Source organism: Zingiber officinale, unplaced genomic scaffold, assembly GCF_018446385.1.
Source record: "Zingiber officinale cultivar Zhangliang unplaced genomic scaffold, Zo_v1.1 ctg72, whole genome shotgun sequence".
NCBI lineage: Eukaryota > Viridiplantae > Streptophyta > Magnoliopsida > Zingiberales > Zingiberaceae > Zingiber > Zingiber officinale.
The window spans coordinates 684,282-698,623 of NW_024589968.1; the positions used below are offsets into that span (position 1 = coordinate 684,282).

The 14,342-nt window shown below is 36.5% G+C and overlaps 2 non-coding genes and 2 pseudogenes across 2 annotated transcripts; 1 reads left to right on the forward strand and 3 right to left on the reverse strand.

Moving 5' to 3' along the window:
- Nucleotides 1-185, reverse strand: LOC122037677 (annotated as a pseudogene).
- Nucleotides 186-539: 354 nt separating this feature from the next.
- On the forward strand, nt 540-5,510 carry LOC122037663 (annotated as a pseudogene).
- Nucleotides 2,583-2,655, reverse strand: TRNAA-AGC. Its single transcript has one exon. It is a non-coding gene; the product is annotated as a tRNA-Ala (tRNA).
- A 6,477-nt stretch (nt 5,511-11,987) lies between the features above and the next one.
- Nucleotides 11,988-12,184, reverse strand: LOC122037681. Its single transcript, XR_006127695.1, has one exon. It is a non-coding gene; the product is annotated as a U2 spliceosomal RNA (small nuclear RNA).
- Nucleotides 12,185-14,342: the final 2,158 nt, after the last annotated feature.

Genomic DNA, 14,342 nt, shown 5'->3' on the forward strand with positions numbered 1-14,342 from the left:
ACTTAACACACGAACCCTGCAATAGTACTACACAAGGATAACACACGAAAGATCTAGTAGATGATCTCTCCCCAAAAATAAAAATTAATTTAATATCTTAGTGAACCAATGGTCCACGTATTAGATATTAAACTGATAAGAAGATATACTACACTTGAACTTAGCCAAAAGGACGAGAAAGGTATGAATAAATTAGATCCATAGCCTCTTCTTTTATAGCACTAGTTCCACTCCGTCAATCAAAAACAAACGATATGGGACTAAATTCTAAACCCTAAACTCTAAACTCCACCTAGTATAAAAGGTCTCCTTCTCCTTGACCGCAGAAAAGAAAGGAGAGTCTTGTTGCTTGAGATTTTGTTCTGGAGGTTGTTAAGGTGTGTTGCTATGCCACTGCAGCTGCGTCGGCGAGTAGGACCTCTCCTCCGTCGCTCACCCTCTCTCTGCCTCGCTCCCTCGTAAGCTGATCGAATTCTCCGCCGAAGCCATCTGTGGGTTTGATCCCTCGATTCACTCGGCTCGTCACTAGTCGGCTTCAGATGCCGATCCTTCAAGCTGCGTCGCATGGTTCCTCTGTCGCTGTAGCTACTAGCGCCGTCAATGAGACCGCAACCCGGGATGCCCTTGATGGTATCCATGTATTCGCGACGGGGGCACTGGAGAGCTCTATTCCTCAGCGATCTCTGGGACCAAAACGAAATATCAAATTGCTTCCTTTTTTCCCTTCTCCCGTTCATACTAACTACTGATTTTCTAAATCTTTCTTCTCTAGATCTGATTACCACCTGCTCTTAGTTTGTTCGATTAGGCAATTGTTATCTGTTCCGTTTCATTGTCCTAGCAGATTGATTGATACATGATCAACTACTTTTGTGTGGATTAGTGTGTTTCAGTGGTTCACTCATGAGGCATTTTGGATGTTTTTTTTGGTGAGTTTAGCTCTTCTCTTTTGATACCTGCAAACTCATCCAAATTTGATGCAGCAGGAGTTAAACTAATTGCAGTTGGTGTTGGGACTCCTGGCGAAGCTTGCGTGCTTGCTGAACGGGTAATGATTCAATTTGGCAATTAACTTTGATTGTAGTAATTTGTTGTTTTACAATAGTGTGTTTGTTCTATGTTTCACAAGAGAATGTATCTCCTGAAACATGGAGATTTCCGGTTTCCTTTGCTTATGATCATTGATCTCCTTCATGAGAAATTTTCAAGGATCATTCGCGGCAGAACAATTCACGCGCCTAGAATTGATCCAAGCATCTCAATTTTTTTTAAAATTTATTCCTTTAAATTGTAAATCCTAAACACCCAAAATACATATATTTTATACCCCATGGCTACTTAAAATTTTTTAATTTTAATTTTTTTAGCTTGAACACTATAATCCAACTCCTAAACCCTAAAGTTTAAATCTAATCGGCTTAACTCAGGAGCTAAAAGAAATAAATTTTAAAAAATAAATCTAATACAAGATGGGCACCTATATATATATCGTTCGCGGTGGAACAGTCCACAACTCTGTTGTCGGGCTCATAGATTAGGATAGCGAAAATTGTCGACAGAATAACTTTTCCGTCGGTATATATTTACCGACGGAACTAGTTATTCCATTGGTAAATGTACCGACGGAACAGTAATTCCGTCGGAGTATAATTTTCCGACGAATTTTACACCGACACTTTATTTTCCGTCAGTAAATGCCTCTACCGACAGAACTATGATGGAATATTCCGTCGGTAATGCTATTTTTTTTGTAGAGGAACAGTCGACAACTGTGTTGTCGAGCGCATAGAATTGATCCAGACACCCCAATTGAAATACATGTGTTATTTTATTTTATTTTTTTAAGCTCCGAGTTTAAACTAATTAGATTTTACCTTTAGTGTCTATATATGTTAAATTATAATGTTCAAATTAAACAAAATTAGATACTCACGGGTATAATATTTATATATATAGGATATATTTTTTTAGCTCCGATTTATGGATTTTTTTAATTTTAAAAAATAAAAAAAATTGAGACGCCTTGATCAATTCCAGGTGCCTCTACCAATCAGGCACGGACGATCGCATAACATACTATACACACACGGATGCTAGCCTAGGCGACATTCGTGGGCAGCACATTGAATCAGCGAAATACGAATTTTTTTAGCTCCACTTATGTCAATAAGAGTTTGTCTTTTGAGTGTAGGATTTGGATTATAGTATTAAGCATAACATAAAATTAAATTTAAAAAACAAATTGGATACTCAAGAGATGTGCAGAGTAAGGTATGCAGAATATCTAAACTATATTTATAGTGTTTTGTTATCATGCACACCCATGTATACGCAAATCATGATCATTTAGGGTGTGTTTTGTTGGAGGTATTCTTGATAACCTTGGTTATCGATCCAAGATCATCAACGAAAACCTGTTAAAAAAATGTTCACTTTTTTAACCTAAACTCTAAAAAAAAATTAACACTATTGTATGTTCATGAATTTCTCATAAATGAGTACCTAGAATAATAAAATTATATATAAAGAGTTTTATTACTTTCACATACAAAATAAAAAACATAAACTAATAAAATATTTTATGGAGATGCGGGGTATCGATCCCCGTACCTCTCGCATGCTAAGCGAGCGCTCTACCATCTGAGCTACATCCCCATTAATAGGTTTTAATGTTTATTCTCAAATATCATTACAAAATTAGTTCGTCTCGTAGATTGATGCATTTAGTGAACGACACCTCGGACTCTCACCGTTATGGCAATTCTTCGGTTCCAACGGCACCTCGTCGTATAACTCTTCCTCATCTCTGCCGCTGCCCTCGCGCTCCTCTGGGTTGCCTTCTCCTTTGCGATCCCTGCTTCCTCCGCGTCGTCGAGGGAAGCCGGCAAGGCGGTGGTGGAGAGCAAGTACTTGTATTGGGGCGACCGCATTGATTGCCCCGGAAAGCACTGCGACACCAAGAGTCCAGCCTCCGATGCACCCTCCAAGAAGCCCTCTTCCTCGGAAGGTCCCATCAATTTCTCTTATGGTCTACTACCTTGCTTTAATATTCCATCACTATTGTGGATGATCTTCTTTGATTCGTTGAATTGGAATTAAGAACACTCCAAGTTTCTGGGATTATGAAGATTTGCCTTTGAGCATTTGATTTGGGTGTTAAAGTTCACTCCTTGCGTATAAAAAATTTGTAGGAAGAATTCTAGATGGAGGAATTAATTAATAGTTGTTTTGTACTGACATTATGCTTGTTTAAAAAATTTGCAGAGTATTTGTGATGCCTTCTAGAATGTGCATCAATCCAACACATAACAAGGATCCTGCACCAAAGCGGAAATCCAAATACAGATGGAATGTACAATTACTCAACTCCTGTTACATTATTTGACAAGTCACAGACATTATTTTTGTGTTTTTCTAAAACTTTAATGAAGCATTGTGCAAATTTTGTTCCTTTTTTATTTAATCAATAGCGGGTAAACTTATGCTCATATACTCTTTCATGTAGCTTTCTGCATCTTTCCCGTGGATCATATACTCTTTCTGATAGGTTGTGCAGTGGGTTCCATTCCACTTTGTCTAATGTATGTTTTGTTAATATTTAATTTCTTTAGCAATTTGACATAGCTAGATTGTCACTTTGATATCAAATCTACTTGTAACTTGAAAGATATGCACATTCCTCTCTATATTTAAAATCGAATGAAAATTGTGCAGCTGTTTTCGTGTTTTAGTTAGACTAAGAGACTGGAATCTGAGCCAGTCTTTTTGTGCAAGATACCTTAATTTTTTAGTGTATAGTGAATTTAAGAATATTAGAGATGTCATTTCAATGACTCGTATGAAACCTTGTATGGCTTTTTGTTTGAAATGCTTTCATTTATCAAGCTCCCTTTGAATATCTTCTTCATCAAATGCACTTTCTAGATTCATTATCCTTTTCTCTTTATCTTTCAATTAGTGTCCTGGGCCAATTTTCTTTTAGGAATTCTTATCCCGACTATGCTTTATGTGCTTGTCTTTACATTTTTGCACTGATATCGGTTCAATCAATGCAATTGGTTATGGTAACTTGATTTTTTTAGTTGGGCTACAAGTTCTTCTTCTCTTGATTCTTTATAGGATTTGGATCTCATTTCAAGTAAAATAGGAGTGATTTCGGACAACTCAAAGGCATGGTCACACATATTGTCAACAAATTCGAAATTAAGAAGAAAAGGAGTGATTCACGTGAATGGAGTTAGCAGGAGTGATCTCAACGAAAATAATCACTACTCCAATGTGCTACTAATTAACCGCACTGCGAGTCCTCTTGCATGGTAAGTAATCCGCACATGAAATTTTCTTTATTTCCCAAGATGTCGCCATGGTTAAATGGTCCGATACTTTGCTAGGTGATCTTTGAATCTTCAAGCTCTAGTCTTGACCATGATGAACATCCAGGTCTATGGAGTGCAAGGATCGAACCAATCACAGCTCTGTTTTGCTACCACATGATTTTCTTCCTACGATGGCTGCCAAAAGACTAAGGAATGTAGCAGATAAGGTATTGGTTCTCCAAATTTGTTATTTGACTTGCAAAATAGCTAATAACTATCTCATAATACAAGTAAAATATCTTTCAAGAGAAATTCACTTTTTGTTAGGGTTGTGATGTTTCTATGACACAAACCCTTCCAGAGAAATTCACTTTTTTCATGAGCTCTGATGTTTCTATGACATTCAAATGAATAATTGGTGTTGGACTCGTGTGACTCTTTCTTAGTTTCATTGCTCTACTTGCCACAAAAGTCTTGCAAACGTGTGACATGAGAACATTTGATGAATTTGTTCTTGTGGCAGACAAATGATGCATATTGAGATACCACTGGAGAATTTCTTCAACGCATATGGATAACTTTTCATTCTTGTTATTATTATAGAATGCAATAAGATTTAGTAGATTCATAAAATATGACAAGAATGAACTTTGATTACAACCCTCCTACTTCCATGTGTCTATCAATCTCTTAATCTATTTTCAAAGTGTTGTTTCTGTCATTCATAAGAATCTCTCTGTTCTTTAAATTTATAATTTTTGGAATTTATGCTTTGTCTATCGAAATAAATAAACTTCTTTGCTTCATCTATTCGTGCAGCCTCTTGCAACGGTAAAGTTGTTGCTTTGTGACCAAAAGGTCACGGGTTCGAATCCTGGAAACAACCTCTTGCAAAAAAACAAGATAAGGCTGCATACAATGGATCCTTCCTCGAGACCCCGCATAACGGGAGCTTTATGCACCGGATTACTTTTTGTTGTTTTTGTTGCTTCATCTATTCGTGCACTTCTGCATTGGATATATGTTGGTTTTTGTATGTGAGTGCAAACTTTGTAACAGGTACAAATTGGCATGCTCATCGAACTTTACAAACATATTCGACTCGGTGGTCGAGAACAACTATCAGCTTTTTATGGTAGACAGATTGATTTTGGCAAGTGCCGAAACATATGTGAAAACTTACAAGGAAGATGAAGATGATTTGAGTCTAATAAATGACACAAACAATAACAATAAGAACTGTCAAATCCCTATTTATACCATGGACAATGAGGGAATTGATCGATAGATTCAAGATTTGGCAAATATTCATATTTATGGTCGAACAATAAATGCGTGGGAATGGAACTGCTTTAAACATCTAACAAATTGAGTTCGCATGTGGATTTCTTATCATTTTCATACGGTTAGAGAAGATTTCTAGTGATTGACTTGTATCTAAAATGTTTTTGTTTTAGTTCTTGTAATGTGTGTTGTAAAATCAAAATGATTGAGACAATAAGGGTTTTAGATGTGATGATATTGGTTCTACATCTGTAACGACCACCCTTCTTACTACTACTACTCTCTAAGGATGACCGTTACTTAACTACTAACTCTACTTAACCGGTATGATGCGATATGGGTAATAGTAGACCGATTGACCAAGTCTGCTCACTTCCTAGCCATCAAGGTGTCCCACTCCATAGAGCAGTTGGCCCAGCTATATGTTAAAGAGGTAGTCAGACTTCATGGAGTTCCTAAATCTATCGTTTCTGATAGAGATGGGCGCTTCACCTCACATTTTTGGGAGTGCGTTCAGAATGCACTAGGCACCAAACTCAAGTTCAGCACAGCTTTCCATCCGCAGACTGATGGACAGACAGAGCGAGTGAATCAGATTTTAGAAGACATGCTCAGAGCTTGTGCGCTAGATTTCAAAGGAAGTTGGTGCAAGTATTTGTGCTTAGCTGAATTCGCTTACAACAATAGCTATCAGGCTACCATTAAGATGGCACCTTATGAAGCACTATATGGCAGGAAATGCAGATCACCCATATGCTGGCAAGAAGCAGGAGAGAGAAAGGAGATAGAAGCAGAGTTGGGCATTCAGACAGAGGTGATAGATGAGACTACTCAAGCAATCCAGAAAATCAGACAGAGAATTGAGACTGTCCAGAGCAGACAGAAGAGTTATGCTGACACACGCCGTAGGCCATTGGAATTCCAAGTAGGAGATTCAGTTTTCCTCAAGGTCGCTCCTATGAAGGGAGTGATGAGATTTGGCAAGAAGGGCAAATTAAGTCCTCGCTATGTAGGACCTTACCTGATCATAGAGAGGATTGGGAAAGTAGCTTACAGGCTGGACTTACCACAAGACATGTCAGCAATACACAATGTGTTTCATGTCTCTATGCTAAAGAAGTGTCTCCATGACCCGAGCCAAGTGATTCAGCCTCAGTCAGTGCAGATCCAAGAGGATCTTAGTTATGAGAGCAGACCTACACAGATAGTGGACAGAGCAGTCAAGAGATTGAGAAATAAAGAAGTACCACTAGTGAAGGTCGTCTGGCAGAACCAGAAGCACGAGGAAATCACTTGGGAGCGGGAGGACAGTATGAGACAGAAGTATCCAGAGCTATTCTAAGTTCGAGGACGAACTTTTTATAAGGTATGGGGGATTGTAACGACCCAATTTTCCCTATTCTGAGTTTCAAACGTCCATAAAAATGTTTGAAAATACTGTTAAAATATTCTAGAGATTTTTAGGAATTTTTAGAGTATTTTTACGTAATTTTTGGAGGTCGTTTAGTATTTTTACAAAACCAAAGAAGTTTAAGCAAAAAGTGTTGGAGAAGAGGTTCGAACCCGCGACCTCGGGTCGGACCAAACCAAGCCAAACCGGCTTGACCAGCTGGGATAAGGGATTGATGTTAATCTCAAATAGAGTTAAATAAGGTTATAGTATAGTTGAGTTATATCCGATTACTTATAAAAGGAAATAAGTTTTGGGATTTTAAAAAACCTAACTTCTCCTCTCTAAATTCCTCTTCTCCTTCTCCCTCGCGACGGCGCAAGTACTCTCGGCGGAAACCTAGAGCGAGCTAGGGTTGGAGATTCCGGCGCCGGCGAGACTTGATTCCAGCCGTCCCTCATCCACGGTGGCTGTTCCCGACGGAGAGAAGCCCGAGAGCTCCGAGAACACGCCGGAAAAGCTGCTACCCGAGCCCTAGAAGCCCTCCTTCCCTTCTTCTCGGTTGTAAGTCCAAGAAAGCAAGTAAGTACTACTCACCTGCGGTAGGAGTTGCTCCGAGTTTCGATTTTTCTTCCTTGCTTCCGGATTTCACAGTGCCGAGTAGAAATGCATGTTAGGGCTTTCTTCCTTGCTTCCGGATTTGGTTGTGCCGAATTCCTTGTGTTAGGGATATGGTTCCTCTCGTTTAGGATCATGTTGTGCAGAATTTTCTTTACCAAGGTGGTTTCGGGTCTACTGTACAATTGGGATCAGAAGCTGCGGGTAACAGCTTCCTATAGTTTTTCCTTGCTTTGTACAGAATTTTGGAACCTGGCATAGTAGATTTCTTCTTGTACATGATTAGCTTGGAATTGATAAGTCGTGTGGCCCTAAAATGTGTGCCCGGTTTGTATTTGGCTCTTTGCTGTGGACTGAACGGTATCAACCCTTTCCCTTTGTGCTGCCGTGAGTTTTATAGGAAGTTGAGAAGAGGTTTTAGGTAAATGGAATAGTTTCCATTAGAAATTAGTTGGGCAGGTGTAATTTCCCCTTGCTGCCATGAAACTTAATTTAAGCTGTGTAGTATTGAACAGCTTATTTGTAGCTTAGTTTTACCTTGTTATATTAAGCACAAACAACATACATTTAGAGCACCTTGTAGTTCAGTTTCCTGGCCAAAAACAGGGCACGAACAGCTATATATAAAGTGTGTTTTGTAGCAAGATTAATAAGATCAAATTAGTCTTCCTTTGCCCTATTTCACAGCATGTCTAGAAAGCCAAAGTTGCATTCTTTTGCCCTATTTTTATAGCATGATTAGTAAGCTTAAAGTAGTTCTCTTTTGCTCCATTTTGTAGCATAATTAAGCAAGATCAAATTAGTTTTCTTTTTGCTCTATTTTGTAGCATGATTAGTAAGGTTAGATTAGCTTTCTTTTGCTTTTATCACAGCATGTTTAGGAAGTCCAAGTTAGCTTTTTTTTGCTCTATTTTACAGCATGATTAGTAAGTTCAGATTTGCTTTCCTTTGCTTTATTTTATATCATGCTTAGGGAGTTCAGGTTTGCTTTCCCTTATGTTATTGTTATATAGCATGCTTGGTTAGTTGTGATCCTATACTTGTTAGATATATATCTAAAGGATTCTAATAAGCTCTAATAAAGGATTATGAGAAGTATGAGTAAAGAAAAAGACCAAGGTCTAATTAAAAAGAGATAACAAGTAAGTAAAGCAAGAGGCTAGTACCCGACATCCAAGAGCTTGTCGTTAAACAAATCCAGGTGACCATTTCCGAGGTCTTGGCCCTGGTAGACCGAGGTCTGCTCTTTTAGGATTGGTGGCTCGCAACCCCAACCTATTAGGGAACGCGCATGAGTTGGTACTAGGCCTGGGCCCAAGAAAAGAAAACCCAAGAAAAGAAAACCCAAAGAAAAGAAAACCAAAGAAAAGAAAAGTTAAGAAAGAAAGAAAGAAGAAGTGAGTAAAAGATAGAAATTAAAAGATTAATTTCTAACACAAGGATATAAGAAATGAAACAAGTTACATGCTTAGAATAAATAAGAATGGTTAGTTTCTTTAATTCTAAGTTTACATAGTTAGTTTCTTGTTATTCTGCTCGATACTGAGTATGATTTGTATCTAGTTCATTTTGTATACCATGAGCATATGCAGATAGTTTTAGTATTTCAGTTTCAGTACTTATGCATTTCATTTATGCATTTCGAGTTTTGTGAGATAGAATAGTACTTACTAAGCGTTTTCGCTTATAGATCTTGTTTTCTTTCCTCCTACTGCAGATAAAGGAAAAGCTAAGATATGAAGGGAGGCGACAGGGTGGTGGTGATGATGGATGTGTATGGTGGCTGAACTATGGAGGGATCCAGAGGGGACTAGCAAGATTTATTCATTTAGAGTTTATGTCTAGTTCATTTTCCTTATTTCCATTATGAAACCATGAGTTTATGCTTGAGTTTGAAGTGCATTGTAGCTTGTTATGCTTTGTTCTGAGAGTTTTGAGTTTAATTCTTATTGCTAGTTTAGTTTTTGATTAGAATATGATTTATTAATGCGTGGTTGTGAAGAATATTGTGATCCAGCTGCATGTGGCTGTGTATATCTTTTATGTATTGTGGATTTGGTCACCGGTACAGGGGAGACTCTGCCGAATTTTTCGGTGGGAATCCCTCTGAACCGTGATAAATCTAAGTGTCGCTAATAATAGCATAAGTGACACCAGTAAGTAGAGTAGGAGTTAGGTAACGGTCGCCCTTAGAGAGTAGTAGTAAGAAGGGTGGTCGTTACAACATCTTCCCAATGTTGTCTTGTAATGTTAAGCTAGTCTTAAAAATAATTAACCAGGCTGAGTAACGTTGAGCATGGGATGACCGACCCGGTCCCAACATCTTTTAGTTGCGTGCCCCATTTAGAGGAAAAAGTCCTGCAAATTCGCCATAGCTGGGGCTCGAACCGTGGGTGCCTGGGTGATAACCTAGATGCCCTGCCGCTGCACCATAACCTCGGAGGCTCCATGATTAGGTTGATTGAACACTAATGGCGATGGGATAAATCTCGCGACTCAAAAGTATTCTTCAGCATTGCAAATATATACATTCACCAAAAATCATTAAATCAGACTTCATAACTCAAATCCTCGCTATAATATTCCTATCAAATTAACTTACTTTTAGGGTGCAAATCTTAGATTTGTCAGTATCAATACAATAAAAAATGTATGATTTGAGCGAACCAATTCAAGACGCGATAAGGCATGCTAGAATTAGTTCAATCTTTGATATGGTGGGCAAAAATGGACTCATTGCTTGTACTCAACCTATCGAGATCATCTAATGGTTAGAGGAACTCGTCATTAACTTGTTAACTTCTTGTAATATATACAAAGAACATCTCTATCTCCAACATGGTAGTTAAATTCTAAGAGATTATTAGCTTTTTGGTTTTATGACATGTATACGAATTGCAAATATAAGTTTGTAACATTAAAAAATAATGGAAATTCTAAATTTATATGGCTTAAGTTAATTGTAAAAAAAAACTTGCACTCAATAAATTAAAACTATTGTAAAGGTAAATGAATGATTCAAAATCCATAAAGATGCATTCTAAAAAAACGACAAATTATGAGGGATAACAATATTTTTTTTTCTATTACAATATGAAAAAAAATCAAAATGATAGAAATTTCTCAGACTCATAAGTTTAACTGATCAAATGAGATCTAGAAATAACATCATAATTTTATCTTTTTTAAAATTCAAATACAATTTCCACTATCTATATATTCGATAACAAAAATAAATTAAACATTTATGAGAAAATTTAGTGTTTAACTCGATAATCATTTATTTATATTTATTCGATATGAATTAAATAAATAAGCTTGATTAATTCATTAAAAAAAATAAATAAATTTCTTAAAAACAAAGATATTAAATTATTCAAAAATTATATTCACAAACAAAACTTGTAAACTATAGTTATTAATAAACTTGTTATTAAATTTGTAAATAAATTTTTTTTTAAAAAAACTGTAATATTAAACTCATTAATCAAATAAATAAACTTTAAAATATAAAAATTTTAATCAATCAATTTCAAATTAAAAATGTAATAATATATAAATATATATAGATTTTGTTTGGCCTGGCATGATATATATTTTGTGTTTATATAAATTTTATAATAGCATACACATTGGGCTGGTAGCTGAGTTGGGTGGGTATATAGTAGAACTAGGAACAAAATTTCATTAAATTTTCTTAATAACTTATAATTAGGGATGTCAAAAATAAATCTGATCCGTAAATCCAAATCAACCCGAAAAATATCCAACTTGAATTAGAAATTTTCATATTCAGATCGGAGGATTTTTAAGTTGTACTAGGATTGGATCGGAGTCCAGATTGACTAGGATTGGCCTAAATTTAGGATTTAATAAATCTTTTTAAAATTAAATCAAATTTTATTTTTAAAATTATGAATATCAATATTAAAGCTAGTATAATAGTGATAAATTATTGAGATAAAAATAAAAAATTATAATAAAAATAACAAGCAAAAAATTATTTTTAATTAAGTTATTCAAGTTGGTCGAATTATTTAGATTCAAGCCAAATTAATTGGTATTCGAGTGGTACAGGTGTTTATTCCCTATTAGAAAGTTGTTTGATAAGTGATTTATCTTTTCTTGGGGGGAGTAAAATCATTTTTTTCTTACCAAATTAAAAAAAACACTAATTAAGTTATTTCGATAAAATTGAATAACTTAATAAAATTTAAAATTTTAATTAAATTATTTCAAAATTTCATCTAAGAAAACATCAATTTATTCAATTCTAATTTAAAATTTCTTATTCATTAAATTCAATTATTTTATGTGTTTTGTATTTATTTTTAAATATATAAAATTTTAAAATTTAACATAAAAATTTAATTTAACTTGGTCGGTGCGCCGAACCCCTACAATAGTGCAACATAGGGATGACACGCAAAGGATCCAATAGCAAGCTACTGTAATGATCCCTCCCCAAAGAAAAATTAATTTAATATCATAGTGAACCAATGGTCCACGTATCAGATATTAAACTGATAAGAACAGATACTACACTTGATCTTAGCCAAAAGGCCGAGAAAGGTATGAATGAGAAAGTGTCATAGCCTCTTCTTTTATAGCACTAGTTCCACTCCGTTAATCAAAAACAAATGATATGGGACTAAATTCTAAACCCTAAACTCTATACTCCATCTAGTATAAAAGGTCATTACAGTTTTTTTTTGTTTGTAAATAGAGGCGAGAGTACAACTCCACCTGGTCTAAATGGCCATTAGAGTTTTTTTTAAGAAGAGGTGAGAGTACACTGCAAATCGTGATCTTTCTCACGTCTCCTCCTTGGCCGTAGAAAAGAAAGGAGAGTCTTATTGCTTGCGATTTTTTTCTAGAGCCAGTTAAGGTTTGTTGCTTCGTCGCTGCAGCTGCGTCGACAAACGGGACATCTCCTCCGTTGATCACCCTCTCTCCGCCTCGTTCCCGCATCAACTAATCAAATTCTTCGACGAAGCTGTTTGTGGGTTTGATCCCCCAATTCGCTCGGCTCGTCACTAGTCAGTTTCAGATGTCGATCCTATAGGAAATGGGAACGTTGGAACATGTCCACGTTCCCCACTACTCTTAATGGAAAAGTCCATTATATCCTTGGGTTATTTTCCTTAATAAGGAGTGCATCCAAGGATCATGGGGAACGATTCACAGTGTAGAGAAAGAGACAACAAGAGAGTGAGGAGAACATTTGAGACGGTGGGATTTGGTTCGTGGAATAATGGAGAGCTTTCCAATCCTATGATTGCTCTTCCGACAGCTAGTCCAATCATCGCCGATTGTAGATCTGTGGGAGATCGTTGTAAGTGTTTACCATTTTAATTCGTTTTGATTCATGTATTTAGAGTATCAACAATGGTATCAGAGCACATAGTTAGATATAAATGCATGACAAATCTCCTGTTTAAAATTGCTACCCCCTCCTTTTGCTCTTGTTTGCTGCCGCTCTGATCGATTTTGTTTCCTGTTGCCAACACATGGAAAGATAGCGTCCATGTTGCGAACTTCCACAATTGTTGACGTCGTAGGCCTTGAGGGACACCCACGGAGTTTGCCTCTGATTTGGGCGGTGGCTGTGCTCATGGCCGCCACTCGAAGAGGCCTTGCGTCGTTAGCATCGGAGGGCTATCGCCAAAGACTTCCCCTGGTTTCTGGGCACTAACATATTTTGTTGGATGTTTTAGTGTGTGCGAGATCAAAGGAAAACTTTTTCTCATAGTAAAAAAGTCTTATTCCAATCAATAACCAAGTCACCATTGCCAGCATGCCCTCTTTTCAATTTTCAGACATGATCAATCGTACTGTCACATATTTTGAGGAGGAAGTCTCAATTCATGCATCTTACTCTTGAGGTTTTGGTGGTTCTCATTTGATATGTTGGGTTCATCCTATTGAACTCGTTTTGTTTCTTTTATATCTACTTGCAATAGCCTGGAGGGATGAGATGTGGAAAGTCAATCTTACTTTGGCCTTTGTGCTTCCTTCTCCCATTGCAAAATATATTAAAGAACTTTGTTGCCTACTTTCCCAACTCTGTTGCTTCCTGGTATGAAAGCGCCTTAACATGTTAGTTAATCTAACCTGCAAGCTAATCACCCCTCGAGTTATTCTCCTATAGTTCGGGCCCTTCGTAGACCGTAGGGTTAGGGTTTTCCCATGGTCTTTCATTTGGCCTGATCTTTCAGTGATCTATTTATCAGTTTGACTGAGCGAGCCTATTTATCCAAAGCATTGGTCTGGAGTTAGTTCATGATCATCGAGATGGTAACAACATTGTGCTCTCGGTACACATCCCAAGCGTGCCCTATCATTCTGCCCTCGTTACATATCCCAAGCGTGCCCGATAGGGCAGTAAATGAACCAATGGTTCAAAGATAAGTTTGGTGCTCAATTTAATATGGAATTATTTATGTTCGTTCAATACAACACAATTTTAATTAATTGGACATGCTTCAAAAACTTATGAATAAATTTGAACAAGTATATTGGTGCATAATGATCATCAATAACTTTTTTATAAACATGTTAAATAAATAAAATAAAATAAAAGAATTAAATTTAATAAATAATTATATAAGTTTCAAACAATAAATAAGTTTGTTCTTGTGTGATAGTACAACGGTAGGGCACTTTTATAGTTTCCCAAATATTTAAGGATCGAGTTTAAATCTCGGTGAATTAACGGATGAATTTTCTCTAAT